This window comes from Alexandromys fortis, unplaced genomic scaffold (assembly GCF_014885135.2).
Source record: "Alexandromys fortis isolate MF-2015 unplaced genomic scaffold, M_Fortis_MF-2015_v1.1 scaffold_209, whole genome shotgun sequence".
NCBI classification, from domain to species: domain Eukaryota; kingdom Metazoa; phylum Chordata; class Mammalia; order Rodentia; family Cricetidae; genus Alexandromys; species Alexandromys fortis.
This window is the reverse complement of record NW_026068090.1, coordinates 1,409,080-1,419,207: the sequence shown is the minus strand read 5'-3', so window position 1 is coordinate 1,419,207 and position 10,128 is coordinate 1,409,080. Positions and strand designations below refer to the sequence as shown.

The 10,128-nt window shown below is 52.3% G+C and overlaps 1 protein-coding gene across 5 annotated transcripts in view; it reads left to right on the top strand.

Moving 5' to 3' along the window:
* The window catches only part of Arap1 (ArfGAP with RhoGAP domain, ankyrin repeat and PH domain 1), a 60,830-nt gene that overhangs the window by 9,552 nt on the left and 41,150 nt on the right, over positions 1–10,128 (top strand). The window contains exon 1 of one of the 5 annotated variants that reach the window (XM_050122605.1): positions 5,775–5,920. The exons of the other annotated variants lie outside the window; for them this stretch is intronic. The gene's annotated coding sequence lies outside the window, so the exon portion shown is untranslated. Of the gene's footprint in view, positions 1–5,774; positions 5,921–10,128 lie in introns of those variants that run through there. 5 annotated transcript variants of the gene reach the window in all.

The window sequence follows — 10,128 nt, the reverse complement described above, 5'->3', positions numbered from 1 at the left end:
GAGTCGCCATGGTTCTCCCGCTCCAGACAGACGCAGGTTAAGATCCTCCCTGGTAAGCCAGCTCGTGGGCTGCACAGAATATTAGAAATGGGTTAGAACAATATGTAAGAGCTAGCCATAAGGAACTGGAACTATCCGGGCCAGGCAGTGTTTGAAAGAATACAGTTTCCGTGTAATTATTTCTGGGCATAAGCTAGCCATGCGGGCGGCCGGGTGCTGGGGACGCAGCCCTGCCGCTCCTATTTCAACATGTCTGAGAGATTCCTAAACGTGGACTTCACAGCTGCCTTTCCCAACTCTCCTCTCTGCCATCTCACCAGGTGGCTCCTGTTCTTAGCCTAGACATCTGTAGATCCTGCCCTGCCCACGCTGTCCCAGGGCTGGGTATGTGTGTGGTGTGTCTTCATTCTGGGGCTGAGGGAGGTGATTGTTAAAGACCAAACACTGGGGGGAAAACAAACAAACAACCCAACACACCCCTCTTTCTGCCTGCCACCGCCGCTACCCCCCCCCAAAAAAAAGGAAAAAAATTCATAGTACAGAAAACAAGGAAGCAGTCTCAGAGTGGCTGTGAATTCCCGGGGCTAGAGAGATGACCCAATTGATCAAGTACCTGGTGTGTATTCACGAGGACCTGAGTTGGGATCTCCAGCATGTAAAAGGCTGGTACCCCGGCACTGGGTAGGAGGAGCTTCAGGTTCAGCGAGACCCTCTCTCAGAAAATGAGGGGAGTGACTGAGGAAGACACTTGGTGCAACTCCGGCCTCCACATGCACACATCAAATGTGACAGACCCCTTCTGTCTCTGGGTGCTTGGTTACTGGTCACTCACCATTGTCTGGACAGTACAGATCAGTGTCTTTTTATTTACTTTAGTTATTGTGTCCATTTTCACATACATTATCCCTTTTGAGGAGATCAGAGCGGGGAGGAGGGCCTGGAGAGATGACTCAGCATTTAAGAGCACTGACTGCTCTTCCAAAGGACCTGGGTTCAATTCCTACCACCCACATGGTAGCTAACAGCTGTCTGTAACTCCAAGATCTGCTGACACCCTCACACAGACATACATGCAGGCAAAACACCATAAAATAAAAACAAATAAATTATTAAGAGTGGACAGAGGGGCCTGGGAAGCCTTTGACTCAGATTCTGACTTTTGTGTCTCCTTGAGTGAGTTACTTCACCTCCCCGAGGCTCAGTTTACTCATCTGTAAAGTGGGTTACACCACCTGCTTTCTAGGGGGCGAGGGTTGTGGGTAGGGCATGCAGTGTGGTGGGGGGTTGCTTGTTGGACAGTGTACACTCCAGTCTTTGAATGCTCTGTGAAGGAAGACTGATGTAGAGCAGAGAGGATAGGACTTCACCCCACCTCCCACCCTCACCAGCCCTGCCCGCCACTTAACCCTCTGATCTTCTCCTGTATCTCAGCTTTCACTTTCGGGAGCCTCTCTGTTCCAGGAGAACTTCTAAGAAAACGGCAGGTCTGGGTCTCCATTTTCTGGGGTCACCAGTTCTGGGTACAGAGAGCCAGAGTCCCTTCCTCATGGGCGGGTGCTTGGGTTGCCCAGCTCTCTCCTCCCGGACCAGTCATTGCTGGTGGTCAGCCTCCACGGTACATGTTGTAGATCCTACTACGTAAGCGTGGATGACCCTGATCTGTCCCCTCCTGCTGCCTGTGATCTTGTGGTCATCTCTATGCCTGTCCTCCCTCCTGTGGTCAGTGGCTTCCTGTTTCTACCCCATTTAGTGTCTCGGTCCCCTGGTGGGGGTGCAGCAGTCACAGGAGGATCTTCCTGGAATCCTGCTGTGGCACCTTGGGCCACACTTTGCTCAGTCCCTGCACTTGTAGGGTAGGAAGCCCCAGTCCCAAGGAAAGCTCTGCTATAACGGGGGTGGGGGCTAGGCTAATGCTCAGCTGCCCAGTGTTAGCATGGGGCAGCCTTGGGTGTATGCTTATGGGGAAGGCTGAAACCCAGGGACTGGGGGCAGAAAAAGGGGCAGTTAGAAGACCAGCTCTGTTGGTCCAGGGGCTCTGGGCTGTGCTGTGGAGGTGGAGCAGTGGAGGGGGAGGGAGGCAGGGGCAGAGACACAATAGGGTCCAGCCAAGGGCTGTGGCTATGGCTCTGACAGAGACCTTACCTAGTAGGGACCTGGGTTCCACTTCTAGCAAAAGCACAAAGGCCTGGGGAAGTATTGAGGGGAGCATGAATGGGAAACCTACCCGTAGGGAGTGGCTAGGAGTGAGCCCATTATGGGTCATGCGGATCTGAGAGGAACACTTTGCAGCTCTTTGTCACTCGCTGAAACTAGCTCTTTGACTTCCAGCTTTCTGCATTTGCAAGTGAGAGGGTTATACCTCCTCCCTGTGTGACCTGCTTCTGGGTGGGGCTTGGGCATGGGGCTCTGGCTTGAGGTTTGAGCCTGAGATGGGTCACATGCTGTCTTAGGGGATAAACCAAGGGTCCCTAGAGTCTGGGGTTCGCTGATGGGCCGGCCTCTGTGCTTGCTTGTGGAGACTTAGCAGGCCCAACCTCACTGTGCAAGATGGGGCAGGAGAGGATGTGAATCTGTTAGGCCAGAGGGCCCAGGACAGTCGCGAGTTCATTTATGACAGTTCCGCTAGCAGTCTCTATATATTGCAGGGTGTGGTGGCTCACTTCTGTAATTCCAGTACTCAGGAGGAATTACAGGTTTGAGATCAATCTGGCAAACATCAAATTCCAGGCAAACCAGAGTTGCTTATAAGAAGATCTGTCTCAAAATAACAAGAACAAATATTTTAAAAAAAGAAAAGAAAAGAAAAAAAAATCGGACGAGGTTATGTTGTATTTGGTACTGAGAACAAGCTGCCGTGACTCTCACCTTTTGTTTTATACTTTAAATTTTATTTATTATGACATGTGTGTGTGTGTGTGTGTGTGTGATCCATGGGGGAGGTGTGTGTGTGCATGATGATCCATGGGGGAGGTACAGACACCTCAGGGTCGCGCGGAGGTCGGACGACAACTTTACTGAATCAGTTCTTTCCTTCCACCTTCACGAGAGTTCTAGGAATGAAACTTGCGTCAGCAGGCTTCGCTGGACGAGCACCTTTGCCTGTTGTCTGAGCCATCTTGCCTAGCAGTGCTGGGATTACAGACGCATGCTGCTGCCACACTTAGCTTTATGTGGGTTCTGGGGATTCGAACTCAGGCCCTGACACTTACGTGATTTGTGCTTTACCCGCTGAGCCATCTCCTCGGCCCTCTTTGTTTTTGAGACTGGCCTCCGACTCTTGGTTCTCCTGACTCAGTTTACCACTGTGCCCAGTCCTGAATTCAATTCTAGTGATTTAAAATACACACATCACAGTTGGGGATGTAGCTCTTTCGCTAGAACACTTGCCCACCATGCTTGCCGTCCTGGGTATCTTCAGCTTTCCGTAAACTGGGCATGGTGGTGTGTGGAGACAGGATTTGAAGTTCAGGGCCACATAATGAATTTGAGGCCAGCCTAGGACATACGAGGCATGCCTCGGGAAAGAAAAGGCCAACTCCCTCTGGCCTTCTGCTAAAAGGGAATCAAACCAAGACTCCAGTGTGCCAGGCAGTAAGTGTTCTACGGCTGACCTCACCCCCAGCCCCGTTCTAATGGTAGAAGCAGTAACACAGTTTTCAGACCTTTTAACAACGCAGACATGAGATTTATAGAAAGTCTTTCAAGATGGTGACAGGAGGGTGGGGTTGTAGCTCAGTGGCTTGGTGGTAGAGCATTTGCCTAGCGTGTGCAAGTTCCTGAGTTAAGACCCCAGCAGTACACACATGTGCGTATATGCACAGTTAGTTATGACCAGGGACTTGACATTAGCTTGATGCTATAAGAAGGTTGTGAAAATTAGAGCCTTTCTCCAGATCCTCTGTGTACTATCTGAGGATTCCTGGGGGAGGGCATGGGGAAAGCCAGGAGGGAAAGGACCAGTTTCTAGCCTGTCCTACATCAGCCAAGCTGCGTCGGGGGTCCTGGGGAAAGAGGCACTCTTTGTGTAAGGGCCCCACCTAATTTAGGGTTTAAGGGGAGCAGCAGGGAGCTGGTGAGTTCTGTGTGTTGGAGTGTGGAGTACCTGAGGTATAGGCCCGTGGTGGAAGTGAGTTCCTTGTAGCAGAGGTGTCTGGGACAATACTCCTCAGAGGACGTCCTTGGAGTTGGGGTGACAGACCCACTGGTGGCTCAGGAACCTAAGAATACTAGGTATTGTGTATCTTTACTAGAACCCGGCCACAAGCCCAAACACCAAGTCCAGCCAGGGCCAGTCATGGCCTTAGGACTGGGGACAGGAAATGACCGCCTTAGCTGAGGAGTGAGCAAAAGATGAAAGCCTGGCCATCTAGGTTCCCAGCTCTCCGTAGAGGGCAAACTGTGGCCTAGGGTGGGATATCCACAGGGTTTAGGGCAGGCGGCAGAGCAAGGCTGGGTTAGGCTTGCAATTGGAATTGCCTTGCATCCAAAGTGGGGATAGGGGCCAAGCTGGGAGCCCCCTGGGAGGCACAGTCATACTCAAGACCCCCAGAAAACAGGCCTCAGCCCAGATGGATTGACAAAATGTTCTGGAGCCCTGGAGAGTCAGCAGGGCAGACACAGCTGGGAGGAGCCCTCATGCAGCCTGCACAGTAGCTGCAGTGCCTGAGAGGCAGAAAATAACTTCTTGGCCCAAGGGTCCATTTTGCTGTGCACCCACCCCCTTGCTGCCTTGACTCAGAGGGAGTTAGCTTGGCACGGTTGGGGGTTACTTCTGCACCCTCTGAACTGGGAGCCCAGCCCCCACCCAGTTCCTCATAGCTACAGGAAGTATCTCCAAAGCTTCTTGCCTGCTAGTGGAAGCTCACAGTCCTGCAGACACCCCGGCGGCGAGCAGCTGGAGCCTAGGACAGTGGCTATGCCATAGGTATTACCTGGCGTGGGTGGGGTGGGTGTTGGGCATGTCAGGGTTTTACGGAAGTTGTGCAGAACTGTTGGGCAGTTGTGTGTGGGTTCTGGGGCAGTTGTGTGGAGTTCTGGGGCAGTTGTTTGGGGTTCTGGGGCAGTTGTGTGGGATTCTGGGCTTTTGTATAGGGTTCTGGGATAGTTGTGTGGGGGTTCTGGGGCAGTTGTGTGGGGTTCTGGGGCAGTTGTGTGGACTTGAGTTGTTGATATGAGTGTGGGTCCTATAGGCAGAAGGCAGCTCTACCCAGTAGCTGCTGGGTGAATGACAGGCCTTAGGCCCTAGGGAGCTAAGGAGGCAGGCACAGTGTGCTTGTGTTGTGCTGTGGGGTGTGGTTTGTAGATCCAGGTGAGTGTGTGGCTGTGGTTCCTGTGGAGACAGAGCTGAAGGGCTTCTTGAGAGCTGGACATTGGGGGTCCCTGTTCACCTGAATGGTTCGGGGAAACCTGGAGTCTTGGGGCAAGGGTGGGATTGCAGAAGGGAGAGAGGGAAGGAGAGCTAGGGCCGCAGAGAGGCCTGGGACTGCTTTACCTTTCCCCTCTGTCCAGGGCTTAGTCTTACCTTGAACCTGGAGCAGAGTCCTATGTAAGGGGACTTGGTCACCAGCCTCCAGAGCTCGGAGTGGGAGGAGCCAGGACCTTTAAGGTTGCGCCTGCCTGAGTCACTTGCAAATCAGAATGCAAAGAAGACAAGGGGAGGCCTCCAGAGAGGGGCACACCCACGGGGCCAGCAGGCTCGCACCTCTGGGGTGCCTCTCTTCCTTCCTCACTAGACTGTACTTGGGCCAGTGTACTTGGGCCTTTTCTGCATGATCCCTGGGCCTTGCACATTCCGTTCCCTTAGCCCGGTCACCCGGACAGTGTCCTTCCGTCTCCACCCGGCCAGGCACAGGGTGGGAGGGCTTTGGAAGCCTTCCTGCTTGTCTCGCAGAGCCTCTGTGGGCTGCAGCGGGCAACTTGGGTAAGTGTCCACCTTACCCATGTGACATGGGGTAGAACCCAGGTCTTGGGATCACTGTAAGAGCTAGGGGACAGAGATGGGAATCTGGGATGGGCTGGGCTGACAGTGACTCTTGGCAGAGGAAAGGAAGTCAAGGTTGTGGGCTGCCTTACAGGGCTGTCTTACTGGGCTGTCTTGCTGGGCTGTCTTACTGGGCTGTCTTCCTGGTTGGTGAAGTTGGCGTCACTAGTCACTAGTGGGTAGGCACACCAAGCTTGAGATGTTGAGCGGGGCCAGGAATGGACAGTGAGTTCAAACTCTGCCTTGGATTGAGCTGATAAGGTCATTAAAAGGGTGAAAGCTTTGTCTCCAGCAAGAGGGAGTCAAGCCAGATCTGAGGAAGGACTGGCTGGCAAGGAGCAACGATTTCAGACGATTCTTTCTTCTGCAGTGGGACTAAATTTCCTGAGCTCCATTATGGATGGTGGGTTGGGAAGAGGGGCAGACTCGGGCTGTCATAGGAGATGCTGAAGGCGAGATTCAGGCGGACCCTCACAGAGCAATCAAGGAGAGCAGGCAGAAGCATAGTGGCCAAGGGCAGTTTTGGAGGACTTTCTGGAGGAGGTGGCCTGGAGAGGGGCCAGGGTGGTTGATTTACGCATTGTCAGCTGACTACTTTGGGGCTCCCCTATTTCAGGCTTGGGCTGATGTAGGAAATGACACAGGAGTTGTGGATGGGACTGGAGCTTGAGGTATGTCACTGAGCATTTGGGCAAGTCACTTCCTCTCTGTGGTGTCTGTTTCTTCATCCATAGTGGCCAGGCCCAACTGCAGCAAATGACAGGCTTGAGGAGCCCCAGGGCACAGAGAGCCCCGTTAACTGGGGCAGGTGGCAGGTCTAGTAAGCCGTACTGAAAGGAAGAGCAAAAATGGGATGGGGGAGGCTGTGCAAACTGGGTTGGGGTGTGAACCCTCACCTGTGGCCGCTCTATTGTTAGGCGGTGTGATACGGTCCTCAGCAGGGTCTCTGGTCCCCAGAGGGTGACTGCAGAGCAGGGGAGGGCTGGGTGCCAAATCGCTCTACCATAGAGGCGTGTTAAAACTCAATCAGGCCGTGATGGTGCAGGCCTTTAATCCCAGCACTTGGGAGGCAGAGACAGGCAGATCTCTGTGAGTTTGAGCCCAGCCTGGTCTACAAAGCGAGTTTTAGAACAGTTAAACAGAGAAACCCTGTCTCAAAAAACAAAAACAAAACAAAACAAGAGTGAAAACCCGTGTCAAGAACCCATGATGAACAAAACATAAAATACTATGATTTTTCAGTAAAGAAAGGATGGCATTCCCAGTGATTAACTCAGACTTCTGTCAGTGACAGCCACCTCTGGGAAGAACTCTGACCTTGCCTGGTCAGGGCCCCAGAATATGGTTCCCAGGTGGCAGTGTCCTGGAGGCTTCTGGGTTATGCTTCCAGCTTCTTGAGTAGCACTGTCCCCAAGGCTATCAGCACCCAGTCCCCAGGTCTCTGACCTTGACCAGTGCCCTTTAGTACTGGAATAGGAACTTGAGAGAGGCCAGACTCATCTCAGGGAGAGCAGTGGGTTCCTGTTTCCCAGCCTTAGCCTGCCCAGCAATGAGTTAGGACCATCACCATTCCTCAGTCAACTGACCTCGGCAGGTACTCCTTTATACCACAAGACCTTTGCTTTGGCAGCATGGCTAAGAGAAGGGTGGAGAGCCTGGCCAAGAGAGGGGAGCACGGCCGAGAGTGGGGAGCACATCTGAGAGTGGGGAGCACATCTGAGAGTGGGGAGCACGATTGAGAGTGGGGAGCACGGCCGAGAGTGGGGAGCACGTTTGAGAGTGGGGAGCACGGCCGAGAGTGGGGAGCACATCCGAGAGTGGGGAGCACATCTGAGAGTGGGGAGCACGATTGAGAGTGGGGGAGCACGGCCGAGAGTTGGGAGCACATCTGAGAGTGGGGAGCACATCTGAGAGTGGGGAGCACAATTGAGAGTGGGGAGTTGCTTTGCCCAATAGACAGTACAAGAGCTGGTTGGAAATATGGTTCCATGATTAAAATGCTTACCATACAAGGCTAATAACCTGAATCGAGATATGCAGAACCCAGGTAAAAAGCCGGCCATGTGGTTTGGTTACATAGCTCAGTGAGTCAAGGTTCCTGCTCTGCCCCCATCTGACAGCCTGAATTCAGGTTGCACACGGTGGAAGAAGAGAACAGACTCTTGCAAGTTGTTCTCTGAGTATGTACGCAGGTATGAGTGTGTGCACAAATACAGCAAACAAACCTGGATAGAGTAGTGCATATGTGTGTGCTGCCCTGCTCCACCAGAGGTGGGAGGGAGAGACAGGAGATACATGCCCAGGGCTGATCTCTGAGCTCAGCACATGCGTGAGTGCAAGAGTAGGCGTATTGGCACACTTTCGTCATCCCAGCGTTCAGGAGCCTCAGTGGCATGTGCAAGGCCCTGGGTTTGATCCCAGGCAAAACAAAGCAATGATTTATGAGCAGTGAATTTTAACATTTGCCGACATGTATGTGCATGTATTACTTGTGTGCCTGGTACCTGAGGAGACCAGAAGAGGGCACTGAGTTCCCTGGAACCGGAGCTGGCAGGTATTGTGAACCACCGTTTGGGTGCTGGAAACTGCACCCAGGTCTTCTGTAAGGGCAGCAGGTGCTCTAACTGCTGAGTCATCTGTCTTGCCCGCTTTTAAGGTTTTAAATATCATCATTATCTTCGTCATCACCACAATGTTGTTCTGTAGCCCAGGCTGACTTCAAACTCACTGTGGACCCAAAGTCAGTGAATTCTTAATCCTCCTGCCTCTACATCCCCTGTGCTAGCATTCCAGGTGTGTGCTACCGTCCCTGGCTTCATGTTGCGTTAGTGGTATTTTAAACCTATATTTATCATGCAATCAGTAAAAAGACGTTGAGGTATTTTATACATTCTTTTTTTTCCCACTCTCTTCAGAATACCAGATGTTCAGAATTCAGTGCTCCTCATTTTGGGGCCATGTTTCAATTGTTCAAAGCCATGTCTGGCTGTGCCAGCTACTGTATTGAACAGGGTGGGCCTAGATTTGTGATTGTTGAGACTGCTCCTTTGTTATTCATTTTTCCTTAAAAGTCTCTGGAGTTATTAGGGGGAGATTTCTGCCTTGCAGGTCATGGAAAGAACAAATGAATTCAAGTGCAGAGACACCAGGCATGTGCAGTCCTGGCTGTTCTGGAGCTCACTCTGCCTCCGGAGTTAAAGATGTGCGCCACCACCACCCTGCACTGCCATTCAGGCCAACACTTCCCCCAGAGTTCCAGTTAATGAACATTTGTTTAGAGGCTGGAGGGGTGGCTCGCAGTTAAGAGGATGGCTGCTATTCCAGAGGACCTGAGTCCAGGCACCCACATATAGACTCACAACTGTCTATGACTCCAGTCTCAGGAGATCTGACGCCTTCCTCTTCCCTCCTTTGGCACCGCATACATGCATGCAAAATACCTATGCACATAAAATCAATAACATCTTTAAAATTTTGTCTCAAAAATGCTCACTTTAAAACCCCATTCCCAGGAGACAGCTCTGTAAAGCGCCACGTAAGCCTGAGGACCTGGGTTCCATTCCTGCTCACCTAGCAAGCTGGATGTGGTGCTGTATGCTTGGGGCAGGGCACAGTGCAGGAGGGTGACCCCTGACCTCAGCACACTGCATGCTGTGGCACCAGCATCCTCACAGACCGTGTACTTGCAGAAACACCCACAGAACCCACATTCCCATAGAGTGCCCTATTTTTTGCTTGTTTGGTTTTTGTGGAAGGTGTTACTTTGTTTGGTTTTTGAGACAGGGTCAGCTCCATAGCCCAGGCTAGCCTGGTACTTGCTTTGTTGTCTTAGGTGGCAGTTCTCCTGCCTAAGCCTACCAAGTACTGGAATTCAGATGGGCACCCCCCACCCCTGGCTCAGTGTCTCTGCTTTAACTCTGTTCTAAGCAGTGGCCATAAATGAATGGTCCTGAGTGTGGACCCCAGCCATTGTGCAGACCCCAGCAGTTATTAAGGCCCTGCCCTGACTTTGCCCTGGGCCCCAGGGAGGGGTCTGCACATTCCATTGTGTTCACAACCCCATCCTCATAGAGCCTCCAGAGGCTAGCCTGGTCTCTCTTCCCTTGGGAATCCCCTATTGGCTCATTGTCCTCGTCTTTCTAGTCCCG